At 29.1% G+C, this 17,618-nt stretch overlaps 1 protein-coding gene across 5 annotated transcripts in view; it reads left to right on the top strand.

Moving 5' to 3' along the window:
* LOC121123099 (uncharacterized) overlaps positions 1 to 17,618 on the top strand; it is a 325,625-nt gene that overhangs the window by 135,586 nt on the left and 172,421 nt on the right. The gene's annotated exons all lie outside the window — the stretch shown is intronic.

The following is a 17,618-nucleotide window of genomic DNA, read 5'->3' as shown; positions in this document are numbered from 1 at the left end:
AAAAATATCTAACAAAAATAACTAAGATTGTATTTAATTTCTGACAATTTGTAAAGTAATTATTTTCGGCAACCCATCAATAGTTTGTCATCATTACAATAGTTTATTCAGAAAAAGTACTAATTTTAACTAGGATGTATCGGTCCCGAAGTTCAGACGTCTGGTTTGGTACGGTCACGTCCTAAATTTTAGGGACACTTCCGAATGAGACGCAAAAACAGTTCCATAGACCAATCTATGATGAATGACGTCCTCTTAAATATATATTTGTGACATTATCATTTAACAATCCTTTATGAATGTAATAAGCCTTAATTAGACTTTAAACAGGCCTAAATTAATAATACTTGAAATATATTTACGTATTTTAAATATACTGAAAGTCTTATTCAATTAATTCAAATGGTAAATATTTGAAGAGGGCGCATTTAAATTTTTGGTATCTATCAAAAACCCATAACAATAATGAGACAGGACCAATTTCATGTGCCGTATTAAGGACTGATACAACTCTAATAGTTACGCATAGTTCAAACAGGTGAAGTGGAAAAAAAAAATGATGATTTCTAAAACCCTTACAAAAACATGCATTTATTTTTTTAAGTCCATTTATCTTCGTTATTAAATGCATTATTTATGTTTATTCAGGCATTTGAGGTTTAGTGTCGCTGATACTCTTTTATGTACAATACATGGGTGAAAATGTGCATAAATAAATTTATGTACTTAACGTAATTTTTTTTTCGGTTAAAAGCCTTTAATTCCTTGATTGATATTTTTTAAAAGTGGAATAACATTTTCAATGGATTTAAAATAGTATTTTGTCTATTTATGTATGTAGTGTCATGCTGAATTTTTATAACAACCGTTTTCGGGAACATGTTCTCTATTTACACACAAAGTGTTCGTGGATTTTTTTATGAATTCATAAAATACGCGGTTTTATAAAAGATAAATAATGCAAGTTAAAAGTATACTTAAATTGAAAAAAGAAAACAAATCCAAAATATTTAAAAAAAAAAACTAATCTAAAATTGAAGAGTGAAATATTTTTACAAAAAAATTTGGAAAGATAATTATTTAAAAAAAAAAAAAAAAAAAAAAAAAAAAAAAAAAACTATTATGCCTTGTTTATTCAGAAATTTATTCATATTAAAATATCAAGCCCCTAAGTTACTCATTTCTGAAAATCAAAGTATATTAGTGTATATTGAAGAAGTTCTAGAGAAAGAGACATACAAATATATCAATGGAAAAAACAATCATCACATTTAATTATGATAGGTGTGAAATTGTCTTTTGGGCTATGTTCATATTTTGTCATACATCGTTGTTAAGGATAGGATTTTCGTAAAGAAAAATTACAGTTTAATTCTCCTCTTACTTTTCAAAAGTCCCAGCCATAGTCATTTGATATCAAAGTTACATGAATGGGTGAACATGATTAAGATACTTGTTTTTTCTATTCCATTAATATATGACTATTTTTACCACTTTCCTTAGAGTGTCTTTAGCATTTAAAGGAATGGGCTATTAAAAAGTTTTTTGAATATGAAATTAGCAGTACTTACGCAATATGTGACATTGAAATCTTAATTGCATCACTCAACCTTTCCTTCTACAAAAAAAGAAATATTTATATACATATATTATGCTAGTTGACTAGTTACTTCATTATCAGTAATTACTGAAGTATTCAAAATTTTAGTAGTCAAATAGACAATACTTAAGCATCAACAATTTTAGAAAAAAACATATAATTTAGGACTCTAATAAGACGCAACAGCTGATAAGAAAATACATATGAACCCTTTAATGGTATAAGAATATCACAGGGACAAAACAATATAAGAAGATGAGACTCAGCCATAAAATAAGTGCGAAACGACAGTTGCACTGCTATAATGGCAAGGAAATGGTATATCTGCTCTAAAAATATGTTATTAATATTCAGACTGAAGTATAATTTTGTTGTCATCAAAATTAAAGGCTATGATAATTGAACACTCATTACTTATACAACTTTATGACCTTTTAATCACGTTAAATATCTCTATTTACTCTCTTTTATAAGTTGTATCCTCTAGATTCTTGCCAATATGACACATTAATTTATGCAACAAGTAGGCTACGTAGTTTTGGGAGAGTCGGATCTATTTATTACGTTATTTCTGGTGTATCGTTGGGATGTTTGTATACTTTTAAAATTAACTTATTAAAATTTGATCAAATCAGGATGAGTAATTAGACAGTTGTTTGACTGGGCCAATTTAAATTTTTCTTATAATATTTTAAATTATACTTTTAATACAATAAATCAGAACTTTAGCACCAAATAAGTTCTGTACATATATAAAACTTGGATCCATCATAATAGGTTGGAAAATATAAAACAATAAAGATATTCCACAGTAAATATTCCACGTCGAACATGATCAATCATGTTTTCGTCAAAATGGACGATAGGAACATTATCTAACCGATGTAGTGAGAGACTGTCAATTCTATGGACTTTTCCATTGTCTGATTAACAATTACTCCCTCTTTCCCGCATTAAAATACCAATAGAGGATCCCATGGAGTATCTCCGAGTCCGAGTCTCTAATTCATCAACTTTGTACTTAAATATATATATCTTGCAGCAAAAGCTTAGATTCATAGCAGCCATATTGATAGTGGAACTTCAATATACTATACAAATATGATACTCCAAGGTTGATAAAATTGAGCCAATGATGCGGATGTTGGAGTATAAAATATTAAAGGGGCTTTATATTAGAAAGAAATCGGTTCGAACGTGAACATCGTATGTTATGACTAAGAACGTGTTTCCCATAGGTCTTTCCGGTGTACCACCAAAAAACCCTCTTGAAACTGAACGGGTTATCTTCTTACTTCTTATTTACTTAGATGATAGGTTGAGACATTTTTACCATAAGGAAAAACAAGAACTAACCTGTCGAAATATGCTCATACTAGGTTTTTAGAGTGGCAACTGCTTATGAATGAATCAGCCTTAACTCAATCAAACGATTGTTAAACAGTGCCAAAATAGCTGACATTTTGTTAAATATCTACTAGGGTTGTTTGGTACACCGGTAATCTAGTGATAACGGTCTACAAACACGTTGAAAACGGGACTTTATTAAATTGATATTGGGACTGGTACTTGGAGTGTCATTACCTAATACAAAAGGGTCTTTTATTAGTCAAGGGTAGAACCAAAATCTGAGCTAACCCCCCTCTCACCATGGCAAAAAAATCTTGCGGAATCCCTATAAGTGTATGTGAATTACCCTTAATGACATTTAAGTTTCATATCATTAGTCGATAAAGTATTAATTTGTCAGTATAATTGAAAAAAATATTAGTATCGTGACAAAACTGGTATTTGCCTTTCAAAATATGGTCATAGACATGAAATAAATCCTTTTAATTTATCGGTAAAAGGGAAAAATTAAGATGTAGAAAGACATTTTGGTTGGAATATTATTAAAAAAAAAATATGCAGAAACTTTTATTTATTTTATTTGAAATGAAAAAATGACAAACATCATTTAAATATATTTTTTCATAAAGGCTTTTTGCACCAATCCTTTTCTCTTTTACCTTTTCTTACCTAATACAAACACACATAAGCTCAAAAATATGAATTTATCAGACAGATGGAATAAATGAATGGAGTAGACTTCAATATATTCAAGAGCATCATCATACATTCATAAAATAAAGTTGACACATGGTGCAAAAAATCATTGACATAAATATGAAAATTCTATATTTATTCTTATGATAATTACAAAGAGGTGCTAGGGTACCATCGACCCTTCCTTAAACGATTATTTTATGGCATATATAATAGTACATCCATACATATGTTAAATCCTTTTGGAAGGTGATAAAAACAAAGCTGTGCCATTCAGTTGTCGTCTGTAACTATGGGTGGATCATGCAGCATGTTTTAAACATGTACATAAGTAGTACATAAAATACATTAGACTGTCCCTTTTTTGGACTTATATTTTTCTTCACCTGGACAAATACCTTTTCTGCATGCGGAAATCAAAAAACTTACTTTGGTCAAGTTTGAGGCCTCTCATTTTAGTTTGTAAAAAATGTTATTTTTAGGTTAAAATTGAACATTTCTAAATCTCTTGTAGCGAGTGGTTCATTCAAATCTGAACATGGTTAATTGAAATCTGAATGAACAATTACTAATTCATTTTTTTAATAATATTGCATTAAATTATTAGTTACAATAACTAATCAAATCATTACCATTACTTGTCTTCCTATCAAAGAATAAGATAATAAAAAAAAAGAGGAAAGAAAAGAAAAAAGAAGAACCGGTAGATCCAGAGAGGATCTCGATTCCATTCTAAAAAAAGATGCTGATAAACGTTTATCAGGATCTTTTTTAAGTAAGAAATGAAGTTTTACCTTTTTAAACGTTTTTTTCATATATTTAACAATATTATGGGGAAAATACAATATTAGTCTTGGCAGTTTTTTCAAAAATGGAAAAAAGAATGAAGAATTATACCTATATTATGAACCTTGTACATACAGAGCGAGTTTCAAAGTAATTTCAATGATATTTTAATAATTATTAATAATAAAGTAAATCCATAATGTTAGATTTCTTATCTTCTTCAATCTTAGATATGAATATTAAAATACAAATTATTATAATTATTCAATGACTTTGCAAATATCATTAAATCCATTAATTAAAATAGTTTAACTATTAATGTTATTTAATGTAGAATCAAATTGTGCAATGCAAAATTAATTTTCATATTTTCAAGTTCTTCTTTATTATTTTAGTAAAAGGTTATTTTTTGATTCACTTTGAAAAGAAAGATGTGCATTGATAAAATCCTCAAATTTTGTATTGTTTTCATAAATTGCATAACGCCTTGGGTTATTTTCTTAATGTAACGACTTGCTTCCGATTTTTTTATATAAAAAATCAAACAAGTTTTATTATTTAAAAATAATAATAATAATATCCACTATTTTCCTTATTGAAGGTTGATTTTTTTTTTCTTCGTAAAAAACACTCTATAATTTTTAATCTATCAGATTAGAATCTTTTCGTATAGTACATTACATATTTGTGCTGTACCGATACTTATATTTTTGTATCGGTTTTGGTACCAAAATTAGTATCGGTGTTTTCATACTTTTTTGAATAAAAATAAAGCACAAAAATGTTCATTATACATATTATAAATAACGATCATATAAAATTATATCATAAATTATTTATTTCAGTGGGCTCTTAGGCGCCTACCTATTACCGCATAGACGGAACTTTTTTTTCATTCCAATTTTCAGGACCAATATGTTCACTTAACTTTGGTTTTAGAAGTGGTTAAAGGTGAGCTAAAACTTTGATGACATTTTTGTAGGAATAAACGTTATTAGTGGGTAGATATTTTTATCATGTATTGACGCTGCGACTACCTGTTTCAATACTAATTCATTATAGTACCATTTTAAATGTGCCAGTACCCTGGCATCAATACAACGTGCGACTGTTGTTTAACAACAAACTTCGAGCACCTACAAGAGTTGCGCATGCGTAGTTAGGACGTTGTTTGTTATTTTGTTGGCTATGTAGCCAGAAGCGTTTGACGTAAGTTCAAAAATGCCATAAATGATCGAAGTATTTATTCCACAATCGTAGAAAAGGCACAATGTCCTTGCTGCGATACGCACCGCACGAAACAATGTTGAGATGGCCAAATTCTTAAGCTTAGACGGATCCTTTTTCTGGAGAGTCAGAAAGGAACTTGAAGAGTATGGAGGTGATTACAAATCAACAGTAGAACGTGTTGATCACAATATGAGGTTAAACTGCCAGAAATATCAGGATTGCATTTTAAATTTGCAAAAAATCATTGAAATCATCCCATCTAAACCGATGAGGATCATTGTCCAGGGATCTCAATTGTTAGGAAATGCTGATCAGGAAATGTGCGCCATATGATCGTCTGGTGACAAGAATACCACACTGTAAAGAAAACATTTACCTGATTGTCAGGTTTGTTTTTCTACTTTGTTGGACCCATTGTTTGTTCTTCAAGCTCACCAGACCTCAAACCCATTTACTTCTTTCTGTGGTGTGTAGTTGAGCAACATATCCTCCTGCAAAACAAAATCTAAGTGGATGTCTAGGATCCTGGAATAATTTTGGAATCTTCCAAAAGAGACTGTCATCAAGACCTACTCCCGTTGAGGTCAATTAGAGGCAGTTATTGACACTAAAGGCTATTATATTATAAAATAATAATTATTTTGATTCAGCTTACATTTAGCATTGGTTTTTATTAAAATCGAATGATTAGTTTAGGGAAAAATCCCTTTAAAAAAATAGTCGTGTTAGTTGTTAAATATAGGTTGTAACCGGTTTAGTACCAGTATACTGAACAACACTATAACATATTAATACAAGAAATAAGAAAACTTCAATATTCTGTTACTTGCATTTGAAATTATGGCTTATGCTTAGGAAGGAATTCAAGTTTCTATATTTTTAAAAGTCAGGTAAATTATGAAACTCGTTAATTTTCTATCTGCATATGTATTCATTGCATACAATTATATTAATTGGATTCTAAGAAATTTGAATAAAAGATATATTGTATATATGTATTAGTGTTGAAACTCGGTCCAAGATTCCTTGTTTTCCGGTTCGGTCTTAAGTGATTTCTACACCGATTTGGACCAATAACAGACAACGATCTGAGACCCTATAACAAAATGTAATCGTTTTCTAATCGTGGATCGATTTTGTCGCTCACAATTTAACGAGTTTTTTTTTTTTTTGGTCTCAATCTATGGCCGACTTACATCCAATTCCTGATTTATGAGTCGTAAAAATAGGATTTTTGCAACACTTTTAAGTTTATTTAACGTTATTGTGCAATTTTTCACAATTTTGAGACAGACATGACGCTATCAACAATTCACAAATAGAATCAGTCTCAGACTGGTCTAAGATTTTCAAACCGAAAGTCAACACTATTATGTATGAATGAAATTTGCACAAAACGAATAACTATACCTAGATATGAATATTTAATTTTTCTTGAGTGATTAAAATACATTTTATTACTCCTATTTCTTAAACATTTCATAACCAAACTAGCCATTTACTTAGATATGAGTTGAGCAAGCTTCAACAACTTTTAATGATCAAACATATTCACTTTTCATTATGTTATAATTGATTCTTTACTTATACCCTTTTTTTTATTTTTAGATGTTCATTGCTTTTAACTCCCTCATATATTATTATAAATGATTTAAAAATGATAATTTTTAAATACATAGTATTCAACTATTAAATTATGCCCCTTTTTTTGTTTTCTTGAGAAATATTAATGAGAATAAATTGATTATATTAAGACTTGTTAATGAGAATGTGTGTGTGTATCCCCCCCCCCTTTCTTGAAAAAAATACCCATCTTTAACAATGCAAGGGAAATTAATTATCTTCTTTTTCGTTTGTTTGAAGTAAATGTCCTTGTTTGATTCTCGAAAGCTACCTGCTGGCCTATTTAAAACTGCCCCTAAAGTTTATACACTTAAAAAATATTGTAGAGAGCCAAAAACGTTGAACAAGAAAACTGTAGAACGGTCAAAACCTCAGCAGACAAAAAGTCAAACAGACAAATACGCAAAAAAGTTCTAAAATAGAATATATTATTTATTTATACGATGGTATTTTTAGTGTAGAGATTCTCCGATTAAACTTGTTCATACTTTGACCAGGTTTCGGTGCAGAGTTTGATCAACAACAACGTAAACCCTTAACCCTTTCTATTTTGTTAGAGTTGTGAAAAGGATTAATTATTTTTTGGTCCATGCGAAAATCGGAACTCAAAATGTTTTAAGAGCCTGTTAAAGAGGTTAGTTGTAACATGGCTTTTCGTCCACTATATCTTAACACATGATAATACACGCATTGGAGAAATACAATTTTGAAGCGTTGACATTTTGAAATAAAGAATGATGCGAAATCCCCCCCCCAAAACAACAACAACAACAACAACTATGAAGCATTGTAAATGTGTAAAACAAAGAGATAATGAATGAACGACGTTATTTTTCTGAAATTTATTTGCGTAAGTTTGATATCAGGTCGTTTGTAAAGAAGAAAATAAACATTTAATGTGTATATAGACAAGTTCCGATGTAGTTGTAGTACTATAGTGTTTACTTATACTTAATTGGTGCAAATCCATCTGATCAATTAAGGGAAAATTAAAAAGAAAAGGAAAGAAGAGTAGAGATAATCATGTATTCAATTACGTAATCTATCAAAGTCTACACAAACCCCTTACATATTGACAAATACTCTAGGTTAATAGTTGCTCCTTAATTGATATCATATTATTTCTTGAAATATGATTCAATTCGAATTCTGCTCGAGGTACATTCATTTTTATTTAAATAAAGAAGCTTAAAAATACAAATCAAGGACAAATTCAGCTAAAAGAGTCTTTGGATACTTGATCAAAATCTTCTAGCTGGAAGTGTTTACTCCAGAGAACTACTGAATGTGCTGTGGTATCTGCCTTTCTCGGAAACAGTTTGGAGCCCCTTTTCTCTAGATTTTAAGAAACCCATTATAACTCAGAGGTTTAGACTCTTCAGTAATTTTTCCTTAATAACTTTTTGAAGGGTGCGTGTATTCAATTGAAATTTTATATAAATAAACCTTATGTAAATGCAAAAAACTCATATTTCAATCTTGCCTTGATCTTTTTGAGATATCTTAATTTGAAGAAATGACTTTTAATCAAATAACTACCTTGCAAATTGTATGATATCTTAATAGGAAATTTCAATTTTATATTATTTTATCTCTTTGCAGTGGAGTTTACATGACTATTATATTGATATAAATTGCCATGTAATATGTTTTTATTTTTATAAATAAAAACATATTATTTGTTTTGACCTCTAAGGTATGTAGGTACTCCAAAGAATAAGGTAGATTTCTCCTATTTTAAAAGCATCATTATAAAAGTGAGTTACAAATTGAGCATGACCAAGTAATGAATAATTTCCACATTATTGAAATATTTGTACATAAACAAAAAACAAACTAACCATACGTCTACATAGGTAAGTGAATTCATCAAAGCTGTAAACCCTCGCATAGAGAGATAAACTGTAAAATGTAATCGTTGATTGAACGAATGAATAAAATTATTTTTAAATGAATGATAATTAATTATACATAGTTATCTGTCAATGCCATTTAGTTCATGTCTAATAAATAATTCTCATACTTGGTTTTTATACTTATTGGTCATTTACAGTGTTTTTCAATTAAAAAAAAATCAAATCACCTGTAAAATGCATATGTTGTGAACAAGTTGCAACTTTAACAATCAGACTGTACAAGTTAAAATTTCTACGTGATATCACGTTTTTTTAGATCATAGCATCAGTCATTTTAATTACAAATTACTAACATTTAATTTTGATCTATTAAAATCTCGCATTTATAATGGACTAGCAGTGCATGACGTCTGGAGTAATTATGCGTCGGTTAAAAGACAAATTTCATATATTTACATTGATATTTCTTAGTTCAAAAAATGTGTATAAAATACATCAGTAAATACTATATAGAGCGCACTACACATATACAATTTGAAGGCACCCGTTTGTCGTATAATGTATGATTAAAAACGACAATGAATAAGAAAAGGCAAATGTCCTGTTTACTTGAACGGGTAATAAAACAGCCCATGGTCATCAGTCGCTCCCTTTAATTCTTCTTGATGTATGTTTGACTTGAAAAGCTACTGGATATTGCACTCTCCAGTATGCTTGAACTCCGTGGATCACAAACAAACTCTGCATCACTTTAAAAAAATAAAAAGTAATAATTTGCTTTGCTGGATATTATTGGATACTGTTTCCAAACACATGAAAAAATAATAAAAGACCTCAATATGTTGGGACACTTAACGGACAATACTTAATCATTACTTATTAATCAATTTAATTATGACAAGTTTAATTTATTTTTGATACAATGTATATAAGTTTATTTGAAACTACATATTATTTTTTTTGGAGGCCACCTGACATAGGCTGGGACACCCAGTTTGAGAAAATTTAGCCTAAATAATTGATTTCTTTTCTGCAATATATGTATAAATAATATATAAGGGTGAATACTACTGACTATGTATGCGTCTGTAAAGACTACCAAAAAATAAATATATAATCAAAGACTTTCAGGTTACAAAAAAAAAAAAAAAAAAACATTAAATAAATTAAGTAGTAGCTTTGAGATACTTTTTTATTTTTTGAATGAAAATAAATATTTTGCTATGCACTACGTGTGTATATTTAGTAAGTCACATGAGAGCAACTATTTATATCTAATTCAAACAGTTTAACTTTCTTCTATTTGAATTAAATGTATGGTTTAGTTTCGTCTCTCAACCTTTCATACAATAAGAGAAAGAAGAAAGACCGAAAACAAAAAATAGAAGTTAGCGAATAGGAGGAATAGGGCAAATTAATAAATATATGTTATCTGGTCTCCTCCAGTCTCATCCAACGGCCCATTGATCGACTCTGAGCCTCCCCCCCAAAAAAAAAAAAAAAAAAAACTCGCATCTTCCCCTAAATAACGAGATCTTTCATCTACTTTCGTGATGCTCCAAAGTGCTAATTTTCCAAATATCTAGAAAAAGTCGATATCCTTCGACTCCAATGATATACTCTACGCTTTGCAACACGTCGCCTTGCCTCACTTAACGAAGGCATTTCTTTATTATTATTAAATGGTTGAAATAATTGAATTTCAACTTTCAGCCGTCGCTGTCTCCAATTTCGAGATAGAAAGAGAAAGTAAAACGTGTGGTAATATTATACATTGTACGCAGAATAATTTTCACAAGGCCTTCTATGTGAGGAATATATCTCCTATTAAACAACATTATCCTTTGGGGAAATGTATTATTTTCCCGCATTCGCATGTTCAAAAACAACGCATGTTCTCCATTATGTCATTTTTGCCACCTATTACCTTTTTTGAAGTAGGAATTAGTGTTCTAACGATATCAATATTTTTGTACCGGTTCGGGGTCTTTGGTATATTAGTCTGGACATCTAGTGAGAGGGGGACCAGCTCAGAAATTAGAAAACTTTTTTTTAAATTAGAAAGTTTTCATTACTCTATTTTTAGTAGTGGAGTAGGTTGGTGCAGCTCAAAAATTTGGGAGCTATGTCATCGCTATGACCTAATGACAATGCAAATAAGGATTCAAATAACAATTTAGTAAAGTACCGTCTTAAATGAGCCATTGTCCCGCTATCACCGTAGTACCAGTATACCAAAAAACACTATTAGAGATAATATGTTATCTGATTAACAAGAAATTATTAAAGTTCAGTAAATCAACGATCAAACCCTACATAAATCTAAAAATAAACAAATCAGCAGCTGAAAAAAAAATAATACAAAGTAAACTGTTATCCTAGATAATCCCGTATAAAAATGACATTTTATGAAAAATAACTTATTGACAATTTATTTTAAAATATCAACAAAACTTTTTAAATTATTATAAGCTTTAACTACAAAATTGACATTACAATTGTAGAAATATGATGATAAAAATATTGGAAAAAAAATTTCCCCATAAAAAATTGCGAGGAAGACCAATCAATGCTAAACAAAAACAATATACTTTTGTCAACTTTTCATTGATTTTAAAGGCCTTTATATCACATTTTTTTCATTATTCACTATCTTTTGTCAGTTATATTGTCACTTCATTTCTCGTCATTATGCAACAACAGACTCAATAATTCACCAAAAATAATGGATAGCGACAAATAAGGTTTTTGGCCAATGCTGTCGTAATTTTAGGTTTCTCCGATAAATATATTACTTTATTTCTAAGGACCTTGAGTTGAAAAGTACTGACTAAAATTATTCAATATTAAACTGAACTTTTTAGTGTAAAATTTATATCTATTTATCTACGTCATCAAAGCGTTAATATTTGTTGGACATAATGACGCTATTTTAGTTATACACTTTTAAAGTAAATTGACAATATTTAAAGCTACATACAAATGCGATCAAGTTGTTTACCTTATTAGCTCTGGTGGGTTTTTTCATAATTCAATTTCATTATATAAAATGTGGAACGTAGGAGTACAGATAAAAAATGTTGTATGCATGCAGCTCTACTTAAATATGTATATATATTCCATCATTATCTGGTTCTTACTTTAATAATAAAAATACTTTATGATACTACAAATAAGGCTAATTATGCCTTGATAATATGTAAGCCGTAAATTAATTGATATATGTATGTCAGTTTTAAAAAAAAGATAGATTAGATTAATACGAAATTATAAGTATGGATAAGGTATGATGTTTTATAAGTGCTGAGTGATTAAACTTTATAATGGTATTCATTAAATGTATGTTAGTACTTCTTTTTAACCCTCACCAAGTTATTTTTTTACTCACTAACACAGACAGATTTCAATTCCATATAAAAAATATTTATATCAGATATAACTGTCTAGAATATTAGGGATAATGAAAACAATGATATTTTGACCATACAGTAAACAATTTTCTCTAAGAAAGCCACTGTTTAAAGCATAGAGTACTACTATAAATAATAATAATACCAGCTTGAGGAAATAAAAAAGATTGTTCAAGATGCCAATAACAAAAAAAAATCCTGTACGCTAAAAAATGCTTAGTGTTAACAAACCAAATATTTTTAATCCCCTTTTTTCTTCTTTTCAATATGACATGATAAGTCAGGGAGTACTTTAGTCTATAGAACGCTCATTGACAGAGCTCTAGCTATACACATAGCCGCTTCAAAAGCTCATCTAAAGGCAAATTCATTATTTTTTCTATGTATTCCAATTTTCTTTTTTCTTTTTTACTATGACGCAAACGCGAGATTCAAAATTGTTATATCCTTCAAAAGTGACTTTACAGTACACATCCATTCATTTAGACAAACTTTGATTTTTTAATATATATAAAACACATTGCAATCTTTATACTCTCACTCTAAAAAGAAAAAAAAGATCCAAAATCAGTTGGTAGTAAGACATTTCATCTCAAATTGTGGGATCATTCTTCATTTAATATATTGTAGAGAATTTTTATATTTAAAAAAAAAAATATATATATATATATTGTAACAAGTTGACATCCCTAACACTATTAAAAGATAAACAAAATTGACAGTCGACAAAGAACAAATAAAGAATATATATTAACTTTTTAAAATATAATTTCCCAAAGAAAGGGATTTTGTGAATGCAGCCTTTGAAAAATTGCAATTATCTTAGTGTGGTTCTTTCACTGAAATATTTGCTTACAATTTGTATAAAAGATTTTAAAAGACTCCATTTGGTAAACCATAATAGATTGAGGCAATTTTTGGTATGTTCAATTTAAGAAATATCTTTACACAACATAGAAATAATCTCTTAAAAAAAGAAAAGAAAAAACAATAAAAGAACATTTGATTGATATTTTTGCTTCTACAAAAAATAATTTTAATATATTTTTCACCTTAAATATTGAAAACAAGGGCACAAAATAGAGTAAAGGGTTTTCATCACAATTGAACTCATGTTTCATTAATGACATTCAATTTTACAATTATAAATTATTCCATTAATACTAATTAAATTAAAAAAGATTGATTCTGAATATGTTTTGCTTGAGCTATTAAAACGAAATGCAAACTTCCCATTTTGAAATGATATAACTTCATTTTTTTACAATTGTTGAAAGTTAGACCTATTTTATTGTAGATAAGGCTCTCTACAGCGTTATCTTACAAGATAAAAATTACAACGTAGTTTGTAGTTAGTCATTAATTATTTTATTTCTTTTTCGAGTATTTCGAGTAGTTCCATAGGTTGATTGATTGAAGTTGAATTAACTCTTGTTAAGCTGTGAAAATTTTCTAATAAATGTTGAATAATAATGGAGTTATTGTTTTATCAAAATTTGGTACTTTTTTTCTATTTCTTTTAAGAAAAATTATTGGTAGATTCAATTAAAATAAAAACTTGTGCCTTCAGATAAATTTAGTAATTTGCTAAGACAAATTCCCTTTTGAAATTCATTTTATAATTACTGAATTGTCATGCAGATTGAAAAATTTCAACTAAGGTTTCTGTACAGAGTTACCAGTATCTCCATTCCTGGCATTTCATATTCCTTTATGCCTACGGGGAATTTCCAGTAAATATAAGTTTCCATAGCCAAATTATTTCATAATAGAAGAATTAATTAATCAAATGTAATTCAATAAATTAAACGTAAAATACATTTAAATGAAAAATCACTCGGTTTCAAGGTTTTAATATATTTTTTCTTCCTGAAAAAATACTTAAATTTCACAATATTTATTATTTACCATCGGGATTCCCAAATTTAAAAAAAAATATTTCCCGGGATGCCGCTTAACAACTATTCTAATTTCAACCCTACCATCATTATACTTTTTGATATTTACAATATCAATATTAATTCATACAATGGATATGTACAATGTACGGTGAACGTATGGAAATCATACCTTGCCAATTAGACGTCCATAAAGCCATTGTTACTAGCAATCTATTTAGGGTTATAAATTGTTCTAAACCTATCAGTTTTAATATGCTGTATAACACAATCGAGACAAACAGGCAATGAATTACACATCTTCTCCGCGCTCATGACTCTATAAGGGAGGTCTCGGACATTGTGAATTACTATGTTGAGCTTGTCCGTAAGATCAGAAGGTTCATTAACAGTGACAATAATCTCAGGAAGGGGAGCACACAGTAAGATTGCCACTGAAGACTTCTGTACCGCTGTGGCTTTTGAAATTGAGTACCAGGATGTGATGAAAGAGGTTGTAAAGCCCTGGTTGTATGTTAACTACCCCAAGGGGATAAATGTTGGTAACAAGACACAGCACCTAGCCATAACAGTTTAAACTTATTACAAGGAAAACCTCCCGATATTTGACCTCCAAACTGGTGGTCCCCATCATTACAGGACTTATCGCCACTGAACTATATAATATAGTGCTTTAGAGTGATCAAGGCCTGCAAAGTCCACCACTGCAATGTTGATTCCCTGAAGGCCTCTGTTGAGAAGAAGTAGCTGATATGTCAAATGACTAGGTCATCAATGTGTACAAGGTCTTCAGGCCTTGCACATTTCTTGTTGAATTTGATTTAAACAATAATTTAAAAATGCTACGATTTTGTCACACACTGTACATATATTGCATATCTCTTTCCAAAGATTGAATACTCATAAATCTAATGGTTTGATAGCAATATTTATTTTTATATCAAGGTGTCAACTTGATACAAGAAATCTCACACACATAAATTATTTATATATAAAGCCTTTTTTTTATCTTTCTTTAGATCCCATTACAATGTTCTTGACACAGTAGACTATGTATATATAATGTATACCCTCCCTATTAATATGATTGATACTACCAATTCATAAAAATAAAACCATTTAACAACATTTATAATAATTTAAAACTCTTAAAGAATGATGACGATACGTCATGTTGGGATATTTAATCGTCTTTTGTGTTATTTACCCACAACATTCATAGACTTACTTCCTTGAGAGAAATACTGTATGTAGTTGGTAGTCAATAAAAAGAGAATAAAAAATATTCAACTTTTTATTAAATAACAATGTACTTCTTATAACAATACTTTAAAAAATATATTTAATGATACTCATTTATATATGTATATAAGGAAGACGTTAGGAAATTAACCAAAATGTACTTCACTTAATAATAAATAGAATTGGATTTTTATGTTAATACCACTATCAATTTTAGAAATTTTCATTCTTTTCATTTTTCAAATTGATCCAATTATTTAGGAAAGGGCTAATTTATAAATTGAATTAATTTAGAAAATAGCTAATGTTTTTATAAAAAAGTCCCGTCAACACAAAAGAAAGCTAGAATATATATGTATTTTTTAATTGAGTCTGGATTGTATTTGTTTTAACAAATAATTACTATCAATTTTTATGAAAAAAAAAAAATCAGATTAATCCTTCGGAGGCGTTGCAAATTGCATTTAATGCAGCGAAAATTCACCGTCACAATAAAAAATGCCATGTAGGTCTCATAAGTCAAATAACGGTTCTAAATTATTGTTGCCTTTAATTGATATATTGCCACATTCCAGAAAAGTTGAGTATGAAGCCTATAGTTGATCGAAATATATCTATGACATATTGGGATGGTTGATATGATATAAAAAAATCTCCTTTTCTTGATATTTGTCCAAAAAAAAAATTGCTGTTAATTCACCACATTTTAACACGAATGATCAAGCGTAAATATATTCAAGCATTTACTTACTTTCGTTATTTTTAGACCATTTATAATGTTCACATGTAATTGAAAACGATGTACTTTGATTGGCAAAACTTTAGGCTTTTGATAGAGATGCATTAAGTTTTATCATATAAAAAAGTAATTACACTATTGGCAAAAAAAAATCAAAAAAATCATTGATTTACTCCACGCCCCTTTTTACAATGTTCAAAAGCAAATCATCGAGATTGAGAGCCTGAAAATGAAGAAATACATCTGTGGTTAATTTAAGGAGGTGGGAGGGGATAGAACAAAAGCCGTGGGATTCAAAGAAAGATCTTAATATCTCGGAAGGGAGGATATAATTGCCGAAAAGCTGGATACCCCATATATATAAGGGTTCTCCAGGAAGTAGTCTAATTCAGCACCAAAGATGACTATCCGAATGGAGGGTATATTTGTAAGCAACCGCCGCCTTATTTCATACCCTCATGTACAGTCAAAATTTTTATTTTACCAACCTTAAAAATGTAAGATATATTTATTTAACCAAATCATTCTTATTTCCAACAACTATATTTAGAAGAAAAAAACAAAAAAAAAACAAAGAAGCCTTTTGATCCATAAAAAATTTTCAAACCCTACGTATCTTGATATTAAAATTGATAAAGTACTTTCATACACAATATGTAGGTCTTGAGTATATCACAATCAATTTCATTTTGTTAGAACAATCATCAATTATATTAGGAATTTATTAGCGGGACCCATTGTTCAAGAAGACACAACTCTTATGGTTTTATACCATAATTGGATCATCCCAGGTTTTTAAGGCAATACCAATGGTTATTCTTCTTTGATTTGATATATACAAAGAATAGGTATTTTATGTTTTATAAAAGAGTCAAATATCCTTTTAGGTCAGCTTTTCTCTAAAAGTAGTACCTTTTAACTTTAAATTATAAGTATAATGTTCCCTTTGTCTTCATTTTCCTTTCCTTGGTTTTTAATGGAGTTTATTTCAACTCATCTTGAACGGTTGAATCGTAATATAGTTGCTCAGAAGGTTGGAAATCTACCCTCTAACACAAAGAAAAGATCACGTTTTATCCATTTATATAGCGAGTTCGGCTTCTTTTTCATTTTGAAGGAGGGAATATATAGTTTTATAAATAAGTGGACGAAATGTATAATTCTTTTGATATGTGGGTACGAACATCA

The sequence above is a fragment of the Lepeophtheirus salmonis genome, chromosome 8, assembly GCF_016086655.4.
Source record: "Lepeophtheirus salmonis chromosome 8, UVic_Lsal_1.4, whole genome shotgun sequence".
Classification (NCBI taxonomy): Eukaryota; Metazoa; Arthropoda; class Copepoda; order Siphonostomatoida; family Caligidae; genus Lepeophtheirus; species Lepeophtheirus salmonis.
Note: the sequence above shows the minus strand (reverse complement) of the source record. Positions and strands in the feature narration are given on the sequence as shown.